Here is a 23484-nt window from a genome sequence, read left to right as displayed (position 1 = left end):
ACTAATTCTAATTTCCTGAAAGTGAATGGAAAACATACCCAACAAGGAAAGAAATTCACAAACTCACATCTCCCCAAAATACAAAATATATTTTTAAGTATGAGGTAATCTAACTCTAAATATAGGCAGGTGGGACATATCTAACTTTACAGAGGCAAACATCTGCCAGTTATTAAACAAAGCATTTAATAATTAGGATATCTGCTTTGAATTATATTTGAAAATTTGTTTATCCACCAAATTCCACACCAAAAATTTTTTTCCTCATATTTTCCTGAGTAAAGAAATTAACTCAAGTTACTTTGGCCAAAGCAAAGCATTAGACTTCTTTGAAAGTAATTATAATCTCCACAGTAAAAGGCATACATGTTTAATTTTTTTAATTGACATACATTTGTCTTCCAAATGAAAGAAACATTAACGTCAATTTTCCAATGAAAACTTCATTATTGGAGTTGGGGTGTGATTCAAGAGTGAGAGCTTATGTGTTACTTGTGGGAAGCCCTGGTATGATCCCTGGCACCATGAAAATAGGACAAAGAGAAAGGAAGAAAGAGAAAGAAAGAAAGAAAGAAAGAAAGAAAGAAAGAAAGAAAGAAAGAAAGAAAGAAAGAAAGAAAGAAAGAAAGAAAGAAAGAAAGAAAGAAAGAAAGAAAGAAAGAAAGAAAGAAAGAAAGAAAGAAAGAGAAAGAAAGAAGGCAGGGAGGGAGGGAGGGAGGAAGGGAGGGAAAAAGAGAAAGCAAGCAAGTTGGTAAGCATTCAGGAATAAAAACAAAAATTAAAAAGTCATTGCCAGGGCCAGAGCAATAGTATAGACAAATTTGGCCCAAATTCAATCCCCAACATCCCATATGGTCCCCTGAGCACTGCCTGGAGTAATTCCTGAGTGAACTAGCCAGCCAAGAGTAACCCTTGAACTTTTCCAGGTGTGGTCCTAAAACAAAACAAAAACCAATGCCATAATCAATAGAACCTGAACTGATGAAGATGAGGGAAGGGGGCAAGAACCACTGGATAATGGTGGAGGGATCTGGAATCAGAGGTTAAGGAACTGGTCTAGTCTTCTGCAAACAAAAAATTACTAATATTATAAACTATGCTGGCTGCCTTAATAAAAAATAAATTAATTAAAAAAATCAATGTCAGAAGATTTACCTCATCAAGTCTACTTGCAAAGAAATTATTCTTTAGGTATCTATGTTAACATCCCTAAAGACATGCTCCTGATAAATTGTAAATAAGATCTTTTGTTGCAAGATAATTTCTTCTGCAAGAACAAAAGGAATTGATCATGGAGACACTCTTTAACCCTCTCACCTGGGTTTCACATTACAAGGCCGAAATTGTAAATGGAAAACTAACAGTATACCCTGCCTGAGGTGACAAATGACTTAAGTGAATCATCCTTCCAGTTCTCAAATGGAGAGGCTATTATTTCCAAGTCAATCTTGAATCCTTAGAAGTTTTCTCTAAATGCTTTGAAATGTGGGTGCCAACTTTCCCTGAAGTCAGTGTCTGTGTCTATATCTTCTCCCTCCCTCCCCAAGAGTTCTTTTGCAGTGACCCCCACCCTTTCTGGTTCCTCATAACTCCTAATCCAGAATGAGAGGCTTGAGGGTGTGAGCTTTTGAAACTCTTGTCTTCAATGACATTAGAGATATTGCAGACATAGTTAGCCAATTTGGGCTCAAGTGCTAATCACCAGATGGTCTCTGTGTCCTTCCATCTCCTTATCCACAGCTCCCCGCTCTCCCATACACTAACACACAAACACAACAACACAACATATGCCAAAATTTGCAAACTGATCACAGCTTCGATTATCAGCCTCCATTCAATCCCATCCAAACTGGATGGGTCACTATTTCCCTGCCTTCGAGAAGTGTGGGTGATTCTTGTTCTCACTTGAGGAGGGAAGAACATTTTCCCTTCTTGTTACCATTAAAACATCATTTTTACCTGCTCCTGATTTAACAACAACAATATTATGCAAGTCTCATCCACTAAGATATGTAAGGCACTGCACTGTCACTGTCATCCCATTGTTCATCGATTTGCTCGAGCAGGCACCAGTAACGTCTCCATTGTGAGACTTGTTACTGTTTTTGGCATATCGAATATGCCATGGGTAGCTTGCCAGGCTCTGCCAAGACATGCTTTACTTTTAAGAAATGGCTAGAGGGTTTTCCACTCCAGTATATTTTACCTATTATTTTATGTGTTTGCAGTATTCACATGATGAGAGAGTACATTGGTTCGCTAGCAATGCCATAAGAAAGTACAACAGTGAAAGCGAATTTAACAACCTACAAATATTGATGTGCTCACGGTCCTGGAAGATACAAGTTCAGGTCACCTTGGTTTTTGTGAGACTCCCTCTTCTGGACTTGTGCCTTTTCACTATCCTCATGTATTGTTCCCTCTGTGTCTGTCTGGGTTCAAATTTCCTCTTCCTAAAAGGACATGAGCCATGTTGGACTAGAACCAAAACCAATGACCTCGTTTTAACTTAATTTCCTCTTTGAAAATATAATCTTTAAATATTGTCACATTCTGGCATGCTGGGGGCTAAAAATTCAACAAAAATTTAGGGGAAACAATTCAGGGCCTACCAGGGTATTCAAATGGGAACAGAGCCTCTCTTTTTTTACCTGCCTCTCAGCAAGAGGTTTTGCACCATCCCTCAAATCCTGAGGATAGGATGCACTGTGCTTCTCAGCCTCCCTAGCCCTCAGCCTCAGCCAAGATGTTCATGAAGACACAAAACTACCACTGTGACAATGGCCTGGGGCTGTATGAGAAAATGTTGCTAGATCTCTCCGCTGGCTCAATCGCCAACACAAGAGCCAAGCTGCTTTGACCTAGAGGGTCCAAGAGACACTTGGACATTTTGATAAATGTTGCATTCTCCTAACACTCAGAATAAAGCACCTTGACTAGCATATAGGGTTTTAAGTTTGCTCGTCATTTCACATTGTTACTAATAAGATACTCTACAAGTAGACCCACTGCATCAGCTTTTGAGTCTCGGTGTGTCTTTTGTTAAGTAACACTCGAAGTGTTTAAGAATCTGATCTCAGCATCTCTGATCTGAGCTGAGGCTTCTATTTCTGAAATAATCTGTTAAATAGTCTGGAACACGCTTAGACTGGCACTCTCTATAATATTCTGCCCAGGTGCTCGGTACGACACTGGCATTAGCAACTACTCTCCGTTTCTGTAAGATGTCAGAGCTGATGGTAAGCAACAGCCTCAAATATTAATCTGCGTGTCCTGCTCCTCCTTTCTTTCTTCTCCTCTTTTTCTCTTACAAGCACATACTAGGCTATATTCCTCTTCCACAAAAGCCAAAGTTTGATCCAAAGAAACCTGTTTATATTAAATATTCATAGACACTTGTTTATATTAAATATTTATAGACAGGACTGGAGCAATAGCACAGCAGGTAGGGCGTTTGCGTTGCACACAGCTGACCCGGGTTCTATTTCTCTGCCCCTCTTGGAGAGCCCAGCAAGCTACTGAGAGTATCTCACCCGCAGTGCAGAGCCTGGCAAGCTACCTGTGGCGCATTCAATATGCCAAAAACAGTAACAAGAAATCTCACAATGGAGACGTTACTGGTGCCCGCTGGAGCAAATCGATGAATAACAGGACTACAGTGCTACAGTGCTCCAATTCATAGACAGATATGTACATACATGTATTCTATATTTTTGTTTAATTTACAGAGGTAACATTAGTTTACAATAGAGTAAATATTTATATATTTCAGGGTTAAAATAATATATGCCATAACCATTAAATGCCAGTATCTTTCCACCACTGCACTGGCCTTAGGATTGTTCTATTTTACACCTCTCCTCACCTCCCCACTTGTGGTAATCTCTCTATGTGTATGTGTCTCTCTGTGTCTCTATCTCTGTCTGTCTGTCTATCTGTCCCTCTCTCTCTCTGCACCCCCTACTGAGCTAAATCCCCAGTAAAAATCTCTCCTTCCTTTTTGTAAAGCTAGCTCCCTCTCCCAGTGACTAGTTTTTCTAGATCGAAGTAGGAAAAATTGAGGATATACAAAGAGCTGTGATTCAGAAGGAAGACAAGTAAATGGCAGGAAAGCTGTCTCCTGAAAGACAGGAGTGAGGGAAAAGACATTTGGAATTTACAAAGGACAAAATGAAGTGGAATTGAAGGTGTGCTCCAATGAACCCCAACAAACTCTAAGGGGTCTTAGATGCAAGTATCCCCACAAATGAAATGTGAAAGACTTAAATAGCTTTCATAGGGCTGGAGAACTGAAAACCAAACTTTACCTTAATGAATAAGAAATAGAACAAATGATGCCTCTCAATAGGAAAGGCAGTATTACCAGCATACTACCACTCTACATTTGGAGCCACCTTAAGAAACTTTGGAAATGTTTTTCTTCAATCTAAGTTATATCAAGCCAGAGATTTTATTTTACTCTACTTACAATCTCACAATTTATCCTGTTATTATTTTCTGGGTGATGCCTAGGTTTGAGACAAAAAGGCTTCATTATTCATTATGGAAAGCAATGCCCTCCTCATAAAACACATATGTTGAAAACGAGTGTAACTGTAATCGGAGAGAAGGCCTTTATAAAAGATATGTCAAAAATAATGTCGTGGATGACAGAAAAAAATGTGATTGAAGTTCTAAATTTAATTTTTTAACTTAAAAAGTCAAAGCATAAAAAAAGAAACCAAAGCATAGAACTAATCTCAAAGTACTATGTGACAAAGACAAGTCTCTCATATAGCACAATAATAATCTATCAGGTTAAAGACAATCAGTTAGGAATAGGTTGTTGATATGATAAGGAATTACTAATTTTTAGAAAGTGATAGGGCTCTGAGCACACAGACAAATTTTGAGATATCAATAACATTTTTCTTAGAATTTTATACAGAAAGCACATCTCACAAATTTTCTCTACAGTTTAAATGTATTCTAAATACAGTCACATCTATATGATGCACTGCATAATACAAGAAACTGGCTTGATATACTCAATGGAATATATCTGTGTCATTAAAAAGAAGAAATTGTGCCCTTTGGGACATTATGGATGGAACTTCTAGTGATTATGCTATGTGAAATAAATCATAAGTGAAAGATCCCTAGTGTATGATTTTATATGTATGCAGAATATAAATGACTAAAAATAACAACTGGCAAAAAGTAATAAAATTCACCTCCAAATTTGGTGAAAACTATGGTTGTTACATATAGAAAAGTGGGGATCAGGAAGAATGGGTAGAGGGCTGCATTTGGTTGTGGGGTGACCTGGGACTTTGGAGGTGGGTATGTTGAGTTCTATACGTATACAGAAGCATTAAGCTATATCTTGAAATTCTATGGTATTGTAAATCAGTGATAAATAAATATTTTGAAAGAATGGAAAAATCAGTGCTCCATATGATTCATAATGATTCACAATGATTCATAATATAAAGTCTGTCTGGAGAAAAGAAGGTGCCACCCACAGATAAGAATAAAATGACACACTCAATAGCCCAAAAAAGAAATTGATAACTTCCTGAATTTTCACATACTAGCCTATTTATCACTCCTTTGTCAGAGCCATAGTTCAAAATGGCCATCAGTAAACAGACAGCTAAGGGAATAGGCAGAACACTGAGTCATTTTTCTAAGAGAAAGATATGTAAAGCCTGAAATTTAGCTTAAGGAATAATATGTATACATTATTTCTGCTTTGGGTTCTGGCCACCCTGTTAGGTATTACAAAACCTCTACGCCATTTCATTTAAAGGCTGTATCATGCCAGTTAAATGTCTGGAAAGAACAAGGGGCCATTTTTTATTTTCATGTCTTGAGATACAACATGTATCAGTATGTTAAGAAATCCTAGATAAACATATATGATAGGCACACACACACACATATAGACATATATGGGGAACATTGCTGATTTTCTAGAGGAAGCCTTTAATACAGACATATGCTGTGTTCATATGAACATATGAATATTGCTGCATTCATACAGCATATAAACAAGAAAATAAGATTAATATGATTAGGGAACGCTATATAAAGACACACAGGTAAAACAGCTATAAATAAAATACAAAGAGAGTGTCAGAGAGATAGTATAGAGGTTAAGGTGCTTGTGTTCCAAGTGGCCATACTGTGCTCAATTCCCAGTACAACACAGGGTCCCCTGAGTACCACCAGGAATAACACCTGAGTACAGAGTCGAGTAAGCTCTGAGCACATCCAGGTGTGACTCAATCATCTCCCTACCCCACTGCCCACCCCTACTCCCAACCAACGCACACACAAAGACCCTACCCTGCTAATTCCTTGATCTTGAACTTCTAGTTTCTAGAATTGTAAGAAAATACAGTTTTGCTGTTTAAGCCACCCAGTCAGCGAGATTTTGTTGTGACAACCTTAGCAAATTAATACAAATGCTAAGCTTGGAAATTCACTACTTTTATAGCAACTCTGCTTTTTGTCCCAGAGAAAACATTACCTCATCGCTTAAGGTTGCTTACTGCAAACACAAGCTTGAGAAGTGGCTCATGAAGAAAGCACTCAGGGTCTGATACTAAAGGACAGGGAAGAGAAGAGAAGTCACGGGGGACTGTCTCTCTTGATTATGCAGTCTGCATGCACTCTTAACATCTCATCAAGAAATCCTTAAGACAGCAACATTGAGATAAAAATTCAAATTTACAAATATCCTCATTGATTGTGGAACCCAGCTGTAAAAGTTAGATCTTAACTTTGTACAACATAAACAGTAATACTATTGCAACCATATTAGCTAAACTTTTTAAAATTTATATCTATATTTTCACAGGCCAGGAGTGATATATCTTTAACCACGTTATATCAAAAGTCTTGGTCCTAAAGGAAACAATGACTGAGGGAACACTAATGACAGTGTCCGTGAGGTATGTGCTAAAGTTAGGGAGACTGTGTTTATAGCCCTTGTATTCTAGGAAACATAGCACTGTAGCACTGAAACACTGTCATCCCGTTGTTCATTGATTGCTCGAGCAGGCACTAGTAACGTCTCCATTGTGAGGCTTGTTGTTACTGTTTTGGCATATCGAATATGCCATGGGTAACTTGCCAAGCTCTGCTGTCCAGGCGGGATACTCTCAGCAACTTGCCAGGTTCTCCAAGAGAGACGGAGGAATTGAACCTGGGTTGGCCGTGTGCAAGGCAAATGTTCTATCTGCTATTCTCTCACTACAGTCCAACTAGGAAGCATACAGGAGTTTAATGTTCTACATTGAAACTCTTCCTTGCTAGGAAACAATAAATGACTAAAGACAATGGAACCTGAGAACTAGCTTAAAGAACTGGGCTTACTAAAAGAGGGAAGCAGAGAATTGGGAGGGAAATGGACTCTCTGGTGGAGGGTGTGGATGGAACAGTGTAAGTATGAAACCTTAACATGAACAGTATTGAAAATCATGGTGCCTCAAATAAAAATAGATAGATGAATGAAATTTCTTATTTACAATAAGAAAAAATGAATTTGCATTATATAAATTAAGTTCAACTATCACTAAAATAAATTCTGGAGGCTAGGAACCCTGACTCACATATGGTCCCTTCTCTTCTGCATCCTGGAAATTTCCCTTCCCCAATGCATAACTATTGTTGTTTTCCACCCAATGGTGAAGTCCTGGGCCTTTGGCAGGGCTGGAAATGGGCATCATGTCCCTGAGTTCTTAGTCAAAGAACAAGGTTCAAGGCACCTGAGAGTTCTGCATTTACCCCATGAGCTTCTCATGATCTAATGAGTATCACATACATCACTGTCATCACTGTTACTGTCATCCTGCTGTTCATCAATTTACTTGAGCGGGTGCCAGGAATGTCTCCACTCATCCCAGCCCTGAGATTTTAGCAGCCTCTCTTTACTCATTCTTCCCAGTGGTGCCACATTGTACTCTTTCAGGGTAAAGGGGATGAGACCCATCATTGTTACTGAATTTGGCAAATCAAACACACCATAGAGAGCTTGTCAGGCTTTGTCATGTGGGCAGGATGCTCTTGGCACCTTGCCATGCTTCCTGAGAGGGAGAACAAGGCTGTAAGAGGTTGCACAGCTGCTAGTGTGGCCACATGCTTCTGGGAGCGTTGTTTTATAGTCTCTGGATCTTGGCCATTGATGGGATTACATGGCGCCGGGGGCAGTTTCTGGGTGTGGCTGCCAAGCTACTGGAAAATAAGGGTTCTGGGTGAAGGAGGCCCAGTCTCGATCCGAGCAGGTTTGGAGATCTCAGCCCCAGGTCCTGAAAACCTGGGTTTCTCTGCTGGTTCCTTAATGTATGAGGCTTGTCCAAACATGTGGAGAGGGGCCTTGAGCATGGCTGTGGCTGGGTTCCAGAGGTCTTTGGCTGCCGAGGCTCTTTTCAGGGCGGGGAGGGAAACTCAACCCTCCCTGCTCCAAGAGACCCTGGTGAAGACAGCCAGGTGTGGGGGCAAGAGACTCTGCTATCTATCTATCTATCTATCTATCTATCTATCTATCTATCTATATTCCTTTATGATTATGGCCGTGCGACACATCATCATAAAGGGAAATGATGATGATGATGATGATGTTGTCACATACATAGTAATTAATAAACACTATGACATGTCTAGAAAAAGACTGCCTAAGAAAGAAAAACAAAATTTTCTTTCTTTGAGCAAGGGACTCCACTCTAATTTTGTGCTGGCCTGATCAGTGATATGGTTGGTGCTGCCTGTATGCTGCTGGGCAAATAAGATGGCAGCCCCTGACAGATGCGGTTGTTCGTGATTTGTGGTATGGAAGTGAAGCTATAGCCATGTTACTTGTACCTTGCAAAGGGGGAGACAAATGTTTTTACAGCTCAAGCACCTTATCATTTATCTATTGGTTCCACACATGGAAGGGACTGCAGTTGCCCTATCTTACCCTGGATCCTCTCTCAGTTTCTCTAGTTTCTTGGACAACTATGTGTTTAAATTCCATAACAAGGGGCTGGAGCACAGCAGGTAGGGCATTTGCCTTGCATGCAGCCGACCCAGATTCGATTCCTAGCATCCCATATGGTCCTCCAAGCATTGTCAGGAGTAATTCCTGATTTCCAAGCCAGGAGTAAGCCTTGTGTGTCACTGGGTATGACCCAAAAAGCAATAAAAATTCCATAACCAGGGATATCAGCTTTACTCATATGGTATGCATATCATAGCCAGAGACAAAAACCAACAATTCATCCAGTGTGTGCTTATGACTTCCAGTCTGTCCTAGCTCTCTCGTGCACAGGTATTGCCTACCCTGTGGACTTTGCATTATAGTAGCACATCAAAATCTATCATTTCCTCACAACTGTGTCATGTTAATGCCTACAATAACAAATCCCACATCCAATATCTCCCAGTTTTGCTTCTCAAAATTGAGCCCTGATCAATAAAATACATTTTAAAAACTTTCAAATGGTTTAGAAACTCTAGCTATATATGTAACAATAAAGATTTTTAAAAATTACATGATATAATAAGATAATAACTTATATTTGCACCACCATAAGCCCTGAGAGATAGGTTAGCCCAGCCATTACAATTTCTGTTCCACAAGTAGAAGTGATATATCATGGGGTTAAGTGCCTTGGCCAGTGTCACATAATTTGGAGAGTAGTAGGGGCTGAAGATGTAATACTTGCATACAACCAACATAGATTCGAACCCCCATACTTCATATCCCACAAGTCTCCCAACTGACCAGGAGTGATCCCTAAGCACGGAATTAGAAGTAAGCCCTGAGTGCCACTGGATGCAATCCAAAAATAAAAATAAATAAATAAATTCTTAGCCTTCTAATATATTTCCTAAAGCATGCCCATTGCTCTAGAGGGTCTCCCCCTAATATGAAAAGCTTGCATTGATTATAAAGTATGCAATTCATTGGGAAGATATCTATTCAGTCAGGAGATCAGGTGTGTGTGTGTGTGTGTGTGTGTGTGTGTGTTTATGTGCATTTGTAAACATGAGAACATATATACATATATATGTTGTCAGTTACATACATATGTATATTTGCTCCCTGAACATATATAAGCAAATATAAATCATTTAGTTTTCACCTTTGTACCCAACTCAACTGTCCGTGTCTTTTCTTAGAGCTCAAGTTTCTTAGAAATTCTCACAGAGCATTCAACAGTCAAGATTTCAGTCTCAAAAAGAATTTTTTAAACCTATATAACTGCAAGTGCCTCTAAACATCACGCCTTCAGTGGTACTTTTAACACTCAAAGATTTCAGTTTTATAGTGAACAGAGATCTGAAGAGTCCTCATCACTATCCATGTATCTGATCCATCCAAAGGAGCTTGCAGTTGTTTCATAGCTGTGAAATAAAAAATAGAGAGTTTCATTTCAAACAAATCAAGAAAATTCCACAAAACACTACAAAAGTGAGATGAGGCTTTTCTATTTTTTGCTAACCACAGAAATGAAAAATAAGTCATTTCATTAAAGCCTTGAAGAAACATCCAAATAAAGTAACAAATATACTAGCATTTTACAAAATCTGGAGAAAATGCAAATCTGACCATTTGTCAACAACTGCAATATCAATCCATATAAGGTTTTAGGGTCTTATATTCTTTTCTCATGGGAGAAAGTCACGGTTTTGGAATTGTAAAAGAACTGAAGTTGTCCCTAAAGTATTTCTGGTCCTCTCTGCAGTACCCAGCTAGAATGTCTTATTGATGACCGGCCCAGCTGCTCCCACTGCCAAAGGTACTCTATTTGAGGTGATATTCCCAAGGCCCTGAGGCCTCAAGAGTTATCTGGGCCACAGTCTTAGAGTCTTGAAACTGCCTGGTCTGCTTCTCTGAATTATTCTAGTCCCTGTTCACATGCCCACTTTCTTAGAACATGAGAGTGGCTCCAATCCTCGATGCCAACCAAATGAAGCACACTAGTGCTTCAAAGCACCCAATTTTATTAAGTTTTCTTTGTGCCTAATCTTGTTCTTGACCAAAGGACACAGCTAAATCTTTCCTCCTAAAGTTTCCAGTCCAGTGTAGGATATTAATCACCACTCAGTCGAATCGGGTACCATTGCCAGTGGAGAAAGGGACTGGGAAGAATAGGTTTATTCTGCCAGAAGATATATAATAAAGAAACTTAACCTCAGTCACAAGTTCAGACAAGGTCTCCTAAAGAAAGTGCCAGCTGTGCTGATACCGAAAGAGAAGTAGGTGTGAAGATGGGCAGAAAATTTCTAGAAACACACGTAGGGAAGTGGGGATCAGTGGGAGCCCCAGAATGGACATTCATTCTAGGACTGAAAAGTTTAGACCTGAATCCAACAAAACAGGAACGTAAAGGAGAATTGAAAGAAGCCAGAAACTTGAGGAAGACAAATGTGATCTGCAGCAGTGCTTGGCCTCAGGGCAGGCCTAAATTTATATACCAAATACAAGTGGGGGGAGGGAGCTGGAATCTACCAAAAGGGGTGGGGCAGGGAGAGGGTATGAGGGGAGGGGGAGGAGGGAAAGGACAGCATGTGAAACTCTGTTCCCAGTTTGTCAACAACAGTTGTCAACAAAGGTCCTGAATAATATTGCAAATGGCCTAAGTTTGCCTGTTGCCCCTATAAATATCTCCCTCTAATTCTCAGGGTTCTTTCTCCCCTTCCCCACAAACTCTTCTTCATCACCTTCCAACTGTAGAGACCTGTCCTCTCTGCCTCATTACCTACATTCTTTCACATGCCAGGACACCAATTAGTTAGGTACAGAAAGGAAAAGAGAGATTATCTGATTAAGTCATGAACTCAGAGACATCCGTAGTTAATAGGTACAATATTCTTAGGGTTGACCAAGTCTCATGGATTTCCTGAAGGGAGACTAACTTTCTTTTTTTAAAAAAAATTTTTATTAGTGAATCACTGTGAGGTACAGTTACAGACTTACAAACTTCTGTGCTTGCATTTCAGTCATACAGTGGTTGAGTGCCCATCCCTCCACCAGTGCACATTTTCCACCACCAATGGTCCCAGCATCCCTCCCACCACCCCAACCCCATCCTCCCCCCATCCCACCCTGCCTCTCTGGCAGGGCATTCCCTTTCGCTTGCTCTCTCCTTTTGGGTGTTGAGGTTTGCAGTAGAGGTATTAAGTGGCCATCATCTTCGGTTTATAGTCTACTTTCAGCCCACATATTCCATCCCGAACGGGTCCTCGAGACTAACTTTCTTGCAGGAAACGTCCATGTATGTTTAAAGAACTGGGACTCAGGAGTTGTTATTGACCTTAAGAAATGACCTCTCTCAGTTCCAAATTAATAGAGATTGTAGGAAACAAAAACCAGGAGAAGTGACAAAGGGAGAAGTGGTGAATTCTTGGGATTGGTCCAGTATGTTTCCTTTAGGGATAAAAAGTTTTGGAAAAGTTTATGGGTTTCCAGAGAAGACCTTAAAGGCAAGCAACTCAGAACTAAAAAAAATCTCTTTTTAAAAAAGATTCCTACATCTTCAAAGTTTTTCATTCAATCCTGGTTCTAAAATGATGAGTGTATTAAGAAAATAAATGTCTATTTGTGTGTAAGTCCAGATTTATTATTGGGATGCTGAACTTTGGAAATTTATCACTATTTTAATGAGTTGCATTTTTAAACTAAGATTCCAGAACTTTTTCTCTAATAATCATGAGCCAACACTATTCTAAGTAAAAAACTATGTCATCCTCTCAAAATTTCATGAGGTAGGATATTATTATTAGCCCATATTTTGCCTGCTTGAGCAAATCTATGAACAACAGGATGACAGTGCTACAGTGCCACAGTACCTATTTTTAGTTTGGAGGTCACACCCATGTGCTGAGAGCTTACTCTTGGTTCTGTGCTCAGAATCACTCCTGGTGTGATGCTCCAGGGATCATATGTGTTGCCAGGGCAACCAAACCTAGGACAACCTCATAAAAGGCAAGTGTCTTACCCCTCTCCTATCTTTCTGGACCCTGCTTGGGGCTTTTTATGTAGATGTGTGTTGGTAGCATGTTGTCAAGGGGATGCACTTTGAACATTTTGTCTTTTTTTTTTCATGTTTTATCATTGATTTTTCTTTTGAAGCTGCTCTTCTCCTATGATAGTCAAGCATTCTCTGGGAAGGCACTGACACCAGTCAGGGCATTGCCAGACCTCAGTTCCTACTCCCACAAAGGGAGCCCTGCCTTCATGCCTTTAGGCTACTTTAGGGCCCGTGACAAAACAACTTCTTTTTCTTTCGCCTTGTTTTTTGGGGCACAGATAGCTGTACTCAGGATTCACTCCTGGCTCTATGTTCAAGGATCACTCCTGGCGGTACTCAAGGAGCCAAATCAAACCTGGGTCAGTCCTGTGTGATGCAAGCACCTTACCTGCTACCCTCTCTCTGCTACGCTCACATAAGGGTTGCTGCCTTCATGCTTTGGGGCTGCTTTACGGCTAGCAACAAAGAAACCTCTTAAATCACACCTTGATCTTAATACTTCCTGAGAAATGCATCCCCCTATCTATCTGTCTGTCTCTGTGGTTTATAGTCAAATTGGTCCATTAGAGACTATGTTAGTTCTCTAGGGCTCCCTGCAAATTGCAACAGACTAGGTGACTTAAAAAACAGAAACGTATTTTGCACACATCTGGAGACTAGAAATTCAAGACCTGGAAGTCAGGGTTGTCTTCTTCTGATGCCTTTTCTACTGGTTTCCACCTGATCGTCTTCCCCGTGTGTCATCACATAATCTTCCCTCTGCACCTATTACAGCTACTCAAATGATCTCACTTAACTTAATTACCTCTTAAAAGCCCTCATCTCAGGGGCCAGAGGCGTAGTACAAAGGGTAAAGCCTTGCACGCAGCCGACCTAGGTTTGATCCTCAGCATCCCATATGGACCCTAAGCACCACCAGGAATAATTTCTGACTGAAGAGCCAGGAGTAACCCCTGAGCATCACCAAAATATATATATATATATAGAAGACCTGATCCTAAACGCAGTTGCCCTCTGAGCTACCAGTGGTTAGAATATCAACATCTGCAATCGAAAGAGATACATTTGCGCCTATGACAGAAGCAATGAAGCAGAAATGAGGGAGATGCCATTCAATATTCTATTGGACAGGAACACCTCAGAGGAGCTAGAAGAACAACCTGGATAGAAATCTCTCCTCTAAGTTCCTGGTCCCTGAGAAATGGAGCCCAGTGGTGGGAGAAGCAGTTTAGAATGGCTATCCTGCCTTACAATTCTCCAAGTGAGACAAATTGCTCCCTTAGATTATCACTTGATTTTCTTGTATTGGGTGAAAGCACAAAATAAAGATTTATGTTGCAGATTTGAAGTTAGAAATTAATGAGTCTAATTTCACCTCTTAGCCTTTTAAAGGATATTGCTTGATTAGATGGTCAAGATTCAATCCTAGTAAGAGGTGCTGAATTGCTAATACATTTCTCTTCAGAAAGAAATACAGCAATTTTGTCTAGCAAAAGCAAAATAGAAATCTGTGAGCTTCCTGCTTTGTTTTCTAAATTAGTCATCTTCATTTTCAATGCTTCATTTTTTTCCCATTAAAATCATTTCTCAATTTACTTTGTATGAAATATATTTTATAATCAAAAAGGAAAGTTTAAACATGTACCACATCTTTTTAAAAGTTCCTTTTTTGGGAATAGTTTTCAGCTTTAGTTGTTTAAATTTTCCCACTAATTCTTATTTCTTGTAATTAAATAAGTATGATCCTAAACAGGATGAAATAAATTTTTAGAAAATGAATCACATGTTCCCATTATAACTTCAGAAGAATGTCTATAAGCGGAATAATTTGGGGTCCACAAGCAACATGAACTTCTTTCTGCAAATGTGTCTCCTCTTTCCAACTACAAAAAAATATATCTGAAGAGAAATATATTCCAGTTAGCATGAAGCAGGCACCAACACCCCAATCTCACTGAGGAAAGTTTACTTAATTTTTTTTCTTTGTTCTGAGGCTATACTGGTCAGTGCTTGACTGGAGCGATAGCACGGCTGGTAGGGAGTTTGCCTTGCACTCGGCCAACCCGGGTTCGATTCCTCCGTCCCTCTTGGAGAGCCCGGCAAGCTACCGAGAGTATCCCGCCCATACGGCAGAGCCTGGCAAGCTACCCGTGGCGTATTCGATATGCCAAAATTAGTAACAACAAGTCTCACAATGGAGATGTTACTGGTGCTCGCTGGAGGAAATAGATGAACAATGGGATGGCAGTGCTACAGTGATAGTGCTACAATGCTACCAGTCAGTACTCAGGGCTTATTCCTGGCTCTATGCTTAGGGATCACTCCTGACAGGGCTCTGGGGACCATGTGATGTGGGTTACTGGATATCGAACCTGGGTCGACACAGATATATATCAGGCAAACGCCCTACCTGTTGCACTAGTGTTCTGGTCCTTAAAGAACTTTTAAAGACATCAGTTTTCCTGACAACAGAAGAAATGATTGCTCCACAAGCTTGTATCCGATAAGGACCTTTTATCCTATTATGAGAAGAACTCATGATAAAAATCAATAATAATACATTTGCTTATAAATGGATGGACATGGAGAGTAAAATGCTGAGTGATATGAGTCAGAAGGAGAGGGACAGATATGGAATGATTGCGTTCATTTGTGAGACATAAAAAAATAGTATGAGACTAATATCCAAGGCCAGGGGAAACAGGGGCCAGAAGGACTGGTCAATGGCTTGCCACAAATGTGTGGGGAACAAAAGGTGTTTGAATAGAGAAGGGAGCAATATTACAATAATAGTTGGAAATGATAACTCTGGATAAGAACTGAGTGTTAAAAGTAGGTAAAGTGTTGGATAACATTGGGTTGTCCTTCTTCCTCCCACAGGGAGCTTAGGTTTATTGAGTTACCCCCAGAGGCACTCTCAATTCCATCAAGCACTAATAATCCTATATTGCTTTTCTCTCTTCTTTATGTCACTTGCATGGTTTAACAAGGCTCCTTTTGTATAGACACAGGAACACAGTTGATGCTATGCTTTGTAACATGGGAGTAAATTGACTCTAAAATAATATTTACTCTTGGGCATCCATATTTACCTGATTTAAACCTCAGTTATTTTTAGTTCCTAGCACTGCAAAAGCAGCGTCCCAACAAAATGACTGGATAGACCCAGGACAAGCTGTAAGCTACCCTGGCATCGAAAGAGGACAAGCTAAGCACCATAAGTATAATAAGTTAAGAAAATGGTCATGGGACAAACTCTGTCATGATCCCAAAAGAAGTAACACAATCAGACACTGCTGGGGTTTGGAATGACTAATTTGACCTGAGGACTGTAGCAAGATGTCCCCAGAAAGAGCCAACCTTTAAGCTTAATATATCTCTTACTGTGTTCATACACAATGACTAGAAATATTATAAGAAGTAAATTTGCTATGATTGGTTAAATGGATTGCTAGCTGAGGAAAGGAGAAAACAATACACCCTGGATGGAATCCCGCCCTTGAGCAGATCTCCCAGTAATCTGGAGTGCTGAACCCTCAGATGAGATTTTGTCTTTGAGTTAATCCCCTAGAACTTCACCTGAAGGATGGCTTTCCCTCTGTTGTTATGACAATGTTCAACCCCACCTATATGTACCCCACTCTTCATGGTTTCTATATAACTATGCTGTAAGGGGTAAGAGGGAGAGAGGATTCTGTGCTCTACGAGGAGATGAGGATGATGGAACTATGATGACTGGGACTATGACGAAAACTATGACTATGATTGCGCTGTAAGGGGAGAGATCAGACTAAACTGTGGAGAAGAGAGAAATAAATGGACTACTGACAAGCCTGGGGCCCTGTTTCTTCATTTCCATGGTCCATTGTCCATCTGTGGGCTAGCCACCCAAGTGTCCTCGTGCCCCCACGCTTTTCTTTTGAAACTCCCAATATAAATGATAACCTTTCAGTATCTATATTGCAAACCATAATGCCCAAAAGGACAGAGAGAGAGAGAGAGAGAGAAAAGAAAAATGCCTTCCATAAAGGTGTATGTGGGGGATCAGGATGAAAACTGAGGACATTGGTGGTGGGAAATGCATAATGGAAAAGGGACAGGTGTTGGAACATTATATGACTGAAACCCAATCACAAACAATTTTGTAGCTGTATATCTCACTGATTCCACTAAAAAATTAATATTTTTTAAAAAACCACAATAACACAGAAGGCTCAACTAGCAACAAACACCTCAGTAAATCTTCAGACAATGACTTTACTAGCACCTATATGAGATATAACAATTTTCGCAAATTTTCTTTTATTGAATTATATTGTGATAATTTCAATTACCATTTTGTTGTAACAAGCAAAAATATCAATAATAAAAATACGAGCAACATTTTTTTAAAAAACTAGCAAGGCTTTGACTAGTCTATGAAAGAAAATATACAAATGATCACTAATCACATAATGGTATATTTGATTAACATCATTAATCATTAAATAAGTACAAATAAAAATCACAGTGATTTATCATTTCATACCCATTGAAATAGCTAAAATTTAAAAGATTGACAACAGGGCTGGGGATGTGGCTTAAAGTATTGATGTGAATGCCTGACAAGTGGGAGCCCAAGTTTGACACCCGACCCTACAAGGCCACTACTTACCAAGATGGGAGAGTCCCACCAAGCACCACTGACCATAACTTTTATCTTAAAAATCATTTATATAGGGACTGGAGTGACAGTACAGTGGGGAGTGTGCTTGTCTTGCATGCAGCTGACCTCGGTTCAATCCCTGGAATCCCATATGGTCCTCTAAGAACTTCCAGGAGTAATTTTGAGTTTAGAGCCAGAGTATGCCCTGTGTATTGCTAGGTGTATATCAAAAGCCAAAAAATTAAAGAAAAAAACATTTAAACACTCATGTACAGTCTATGGTTTTCATGAAATATAAGTTTGATTTCCATTAAAAAATTATTTTCAGAGTAGATCATTGAAACTGACTTTACAGAAGACAGTAAATAGGGTGCCGCCAATCCAGGTTCAATCCCCAGCAAGCCCACCAGTCCCCCAAGCCCACCAGGAGTGATCCTTGAGCACAGAGACAGGAGCAATCCCTAAGTACAGCCAGGTGAGGTCTAAAAACCAAAAATACATTTAAAATAAATAAAATAAAATTGATTCGATGTTGTCCAACATATTACTTATTCTCTATTTCACATGCTGCTTACATCCTGGCTAACTTGTCCACTGGCTACCCCTGGGCCTGTGCTGTGCTGAGACAACTCTGTAGGGTGGTCAGGTGGAATAACACCAGCAAGCCCATATCTGTACTAGGTTTTTCCTGTTTGCAAAGCCTCACAGAACATGGCATGTCGAAAAGAGAGTAAAATATACAAGATCTTTTCCCCATTAGTGTCAAATGCTTTTGACAAATAGCAGCATTTGAAGTGAAGTGAAAAAATAAAAAATGTATGTAATCACTCAGACCAGAGTATAGGTTCCAGTTCAAGCATTTACCAGCCTTGAGTAGGTCCCTTATTATTATTAAGTCTCTGTTCCTTCATTTGTAGAACTCTTTATTACAAGGACCAGTAAACTTGTTACTAATGGAAGTACATTACAGCCTGTGTGGAGCAGATACACAATAAAGTTTCACTATTGCTGGGTAATCGGCTTCCTCAAGGAACCATGACCATTTAATATACAGAGGAGATTCCATAAATATTTAATAAATGAGTAAATAGCCTGGTAAATTTCAATTTTATTAAACTCTATAGTAACGTACTCAGAAATGCAACCAAGAATATGGATGATCAAACTATTTTTGGCCAGTACAATGAGGTTGTTTTATAGTTTTGGCTGTTTGTTTTGGTCTGGAGAGCCACACCTGGTGATGCTCAGAACTTCCTCCTGACTTTCTGCTCAGGGATCACTCCTGGCTGTACTCAGGGAATCACATGTGGTGCCAGGGATTGAACCCAAGTCAGCCAACTGCAAGGAAAGAACCTTAATTCTTGTTCTATTTCTCTGGCCCTGCCAGTAAGCATAGTGCTTTTCTTTAGCACATCCAGTCCTTAATCTGAAATGCTAAGGTCAGATATAAATTAGAATTTTAAATTACTCTGATTTGGAAAATGTAATATGATACATACACTATACATATGTAACTCATCTATTAAACTGGAGCAGCATCGTACATCAAACATATTAATATTTTACACAGCAAAACTTACCAGTATTTAGAATAAATAGAATAAAGACAAAACTAGCCTCATGCAAATTTGGACAGAGTCTTACCAACAAATATTTTTTTCCCTTTTCAAGTAAACATTTTAAAAATACCTACATAGCCTCTGCTTGATTGCAAGTATTAGAACTCCTGTAGTAATTGCACAAGGCTCTGTTTCTGCAGCTGTTAGAACCTCTGTAATAACTCACATTCATGTAGCACCTGCTTTGACTTAAGCATTTTGCCTATATCAAATCTATTCACTAGACACACACACTCTGAGGTAGGTCCAACTATTATTTTTCCATCTATAGTAAAGTACACTGAGGCACAGGCAGGACACATGACCAGCCCAGCATCACAGACTCAACTCCAGAGCCTATATTCTGAAACACTCTTCTAAGTTAGAGCTTCTTAAACTTTTTCCACTCACAACTCCTTTTCCCCAAAAGTCTTTTATGTGCCTATGTAGGTGTGTGTGTAGGTATGTATACATATAACATATTTACTGATAATAAAAATAAATACATTAATTGGGAGAGGGTTATTTTGTTATTTATTTTTTGTTTGGGGACCATAGCCAGTGATGTACAGGGCTCTGCACTTAGGAATTAATCCTGGAGGTGCTCATGGAAGCATATGGGATGCCAAGGATCAAACCAGGGTTGGCTTGTGCAAGGCAAATGTCATACCCACTATACTATCTATCTCTCAGGCCCCAGTAAAATCATTTTAAAACAATTTTCACATGACCTCTCCATTTATGAAATTATTCTGTGCTATCTGAACCTCTCCCTTGGTTAGTACGTGCAATTGTTAGCTTTGAGGATTTTGTGTCCTTGTTTTCTACCCTCCTGTCCAAATCAAAATGTACAAAAACACCTAAAAATTACTAGCATATCAACTGGTATTAGGTGTTCATCTTTTCGTTTTTCCTCTACTTAGAAAACTCTGAAGCTTGTTCTAAGTAGTAATTGTCTGCCTCTTTTAACAGTGTCAAAAAATATATTTTTATTTGCCACAGACAATGCAACTAAACAGTAATCAAGATGTTCAGATTCAAAAAGAGAGTTTTTATTTCACTTAGATTACTAGTGGAATGGCCCTGTCACATAAGACTTAGCCAGCAGTGCCAGAAGCCTATAAAGCAGAATAATACTCTTTTAGCAGCCTCAAGTCATTTAAAAATACAGTCAAATTTATGGGTGGACCAACCACCTTATCAAAGGAAAACAATATAAAAATTTCACAGTTCAGAGGGGGTGAGAGTAGAATGTTAGTCCATGGGATAGAGGAAAGTGTGGGCATCAATCACATAGCTGACTCAGAGTTAACAACTTCTAAACATTGAAGGTAAAAGAACATTTGTTCTCCAAAGGTCACTTTTCTGATGGGGTGGAGGGAGGAAGTTTCGGGCCACATGTTGGAGCATTTGCCTCTCTATGTCTTATGTTACCCACATTTCTCCTTGTGAAAAAAGATTCACTGGTTTTGCTGGAAGCTAATCAGTGTCATTGTGCTAAAACGTTTCAGGACACCAACCTAACTCACAAGGAAGGATGCTTCAACCCTGGGTTGACTTCTTGCAGGGAAAAACAAGGATTGAACACACACCCATCAGACTGCACTCATCCTCGACATCTGTTGGAATTTATCGAATCTATAAGGTACTTCTGCAACCAAGCATACTTAGATGCACTTTTTAAAAGTCCAGAACTGTAATCAAAGTAAAGAGAAAGTAAAGTGAAATTTATCAGCTACACAGGCAGGGTGGGGGTTGGGGGGGGTGTTGGGGAGGAGGTTTACTGTGGTTCTTGGTGGTGGAATATGTGCACTGGTGAAGGGATGGGTGTTCGAGCATTATGTAACTGGGACTTAAGCCTGAAAGCTTTGTAATTTTCCACATGGTGATTCAATTAAAAAAAAAAAAAGTCCAGAACTGGAGTAATAGTATAGTGGTTAGGGTACTTTAGGGTACTTGTCTTGCATACAACTGACCTGGGTTTGATATCTGGAGCTACATATGATTCCCCCACCTTCCACCCCCATACACCACCAGGAGTGATCCCTGAACATAGGACAGGAGTAAGACATGAGCAAAGTTAGATCTGATCCAACCTCCCACCAACCTCCTGCACACCTAAACAAAAATTAGTAAATTCAGTTTTCTCCCTACAAATGATAGTAAATTTGAGAAATTTTTCTTAGTCATACCAGGAGCAGAAAAGATATTTGCATGTAAGAACTGGGAAAACATCTTGATTTATATGTTTCAATTTATATTTCTCTGTTTTATCCACAACTCAAGTTAGAATTAATCCTCATTGTACCCTTATTGAACTCTGTGAAAATAACTAAACTTACTTGGGTCAAATATAGTTTTCAAACTGTAATGTTGGTTTATAAAAAAGAAACAATTTCTCTGTTCACACTACTTCAACTCATAATCAAGAACATATACACTGGGCAGTGCAAACAGAAACAAGTGGTTGTTGAATTAAATTGAAATGTTGCCTCATTATGCCTAGTCTAGAGAGTTTTGGTCATGACTGACTGGGAATGATTCACTAGCCAGGAAAGACTTGTGCTTTTGTGTTTTAGGGGAAAAAAAACAAATGAATAAAACTCCTTAATACAACCTGCATTCATTTCTGTAGAAAGCTTCTGACATCCATGATTTCTCCCATCAATCTTTGACTTCCACAAAATCCTACTTTACTTTTTAGGGTTATTACTCTATTTTTTATAATGCCACCCCAAAAGTCTCAGTTGTCTCAGACATATTTTGAATGGAAAGTGGAAAGGTAGTGGAACATTAAGTGAAGTAAACTGGTAAGAAATTAAAGGGAGTTTGAGGAGAGGAAGAGGAGCTGATAGCCCTTCACTATCCCCCACCTCAAACTTTAGGGTGGGGGTGAGGGTGGGAATGGTAATGTGGTCAACTTCCAGGAGTTTAGGTTATTTAAAATCTCAAATTAACTGTAGTCTAGAAGGTTTCCTTATCTTACTCTAGGAGAGTCTAGCCCTCCTTCATTGTTTCATATGCAAAACCAACCAGGTATGACCAAGCACATAGGAAATGTCAGACCATGAACTTAATATTTTCACAATGTGGTAGAGTAACCTATTTAGCACAAATAAACAATTTAAATTTAGCAAATGTATTTTTACTTCATAAATTGTCACCAGATCTTATCACGTGTAACCTTTGTCTAAGCCAGATATGAGCAAAAGACAATGAAAACTTTAAGGGTATAAATAGAAAAGATTCAAGACTCCAAGCTATGTCCAATAAAAAACAATCAATTAATATATATCTGATTCCACCTCCCACTTTCCAGTCGACCTCTTTTTTGACCCGTCTTAGTCTTATCCCTTGGCCAAATGATAAGTAGAGTCCAAAACTGACCTTAATTAAATGACCAGGATAACCCTCCAAATAGTTACAGGGAGTCTATTGTGCCCCTGGTTGGCAGTGGAAGTTCTGCATGAACAAAACTAATACAACTACTCTGCCTTGCTTAGCTGAGGAAGCCAGATTTCCAACAGAGATGTTCATACCCTGTGCAGCTCCCTCTAGCAACCAGAACAAACTGGCAGAGGCTTTCCCTCAGTCCCCTTAAGGAAAGAAAACCATCACGAATCATTATTTCACCATAAGGAATTATGCCATTCAACTGAGAACTTCAGTTTGGATAAGTGGTCTCCAGTGGAAAGTGGTTTCCATTAAGAGGTCGGCAAAAGGTTATATCCAAGGTACTACATGAAAAAGCTCTGTGCTGGCGGCACCAACCAACAACTTAAATGGTCATCGCCATGAACAAGACTCAAAATAATAAATGACCTTATCTGGGAAGAAGTGCCGAATTATGGTTCTGTAACACAAGTGTTTTACAAATGAAAAAAGACTATCGTATGATTTCATAATATTTTTATGTGTCACTTATATTATTTTACAGAATATTCTGACAAGTTGTTTATCTAACTTGGTTTTCTAACTTTGCCACAAGAACCATAGAGATACTTAGCGCATTTATTCCGCCTTCTGAGGTAAACTGAGTGGTCTGCTGGGGCCCTCCTGAGTGAGTGCCCCAAGGATTTAGTGCAGTACTGACTCTCACCTATAGTCCCTGAGCTCTGCCCCGCCAAGCCCCCCATCCCCGCCCCCATGCCCAGCCTGTCAGCCTCATTCTGTCCCTTTTTTGTACTCAGAGTTTTTCAAAGTGCCTATTTTCCCCATTCAACAATTTGTTGCTTTG

The sequence above is a fragment of the Sorex araneus genome, chromosome 1, assembly GCF_027595985.1.
Source record: "Sorex araneus isolate mSorAra2 chromosome 1, mSorAra2.pri, whole genome shotgun sequence".
Lineage (NCBI taxonomy): Eukaryota > Metazoa > Chordata > Mammalia > Eulipotyphla > Soricidae > Sorex > Sorex araneus.
The sequence above is the reverse complement of the archived record's forward strand: the minus strand, read 5'-3'. Positions refer to the sequence as shown.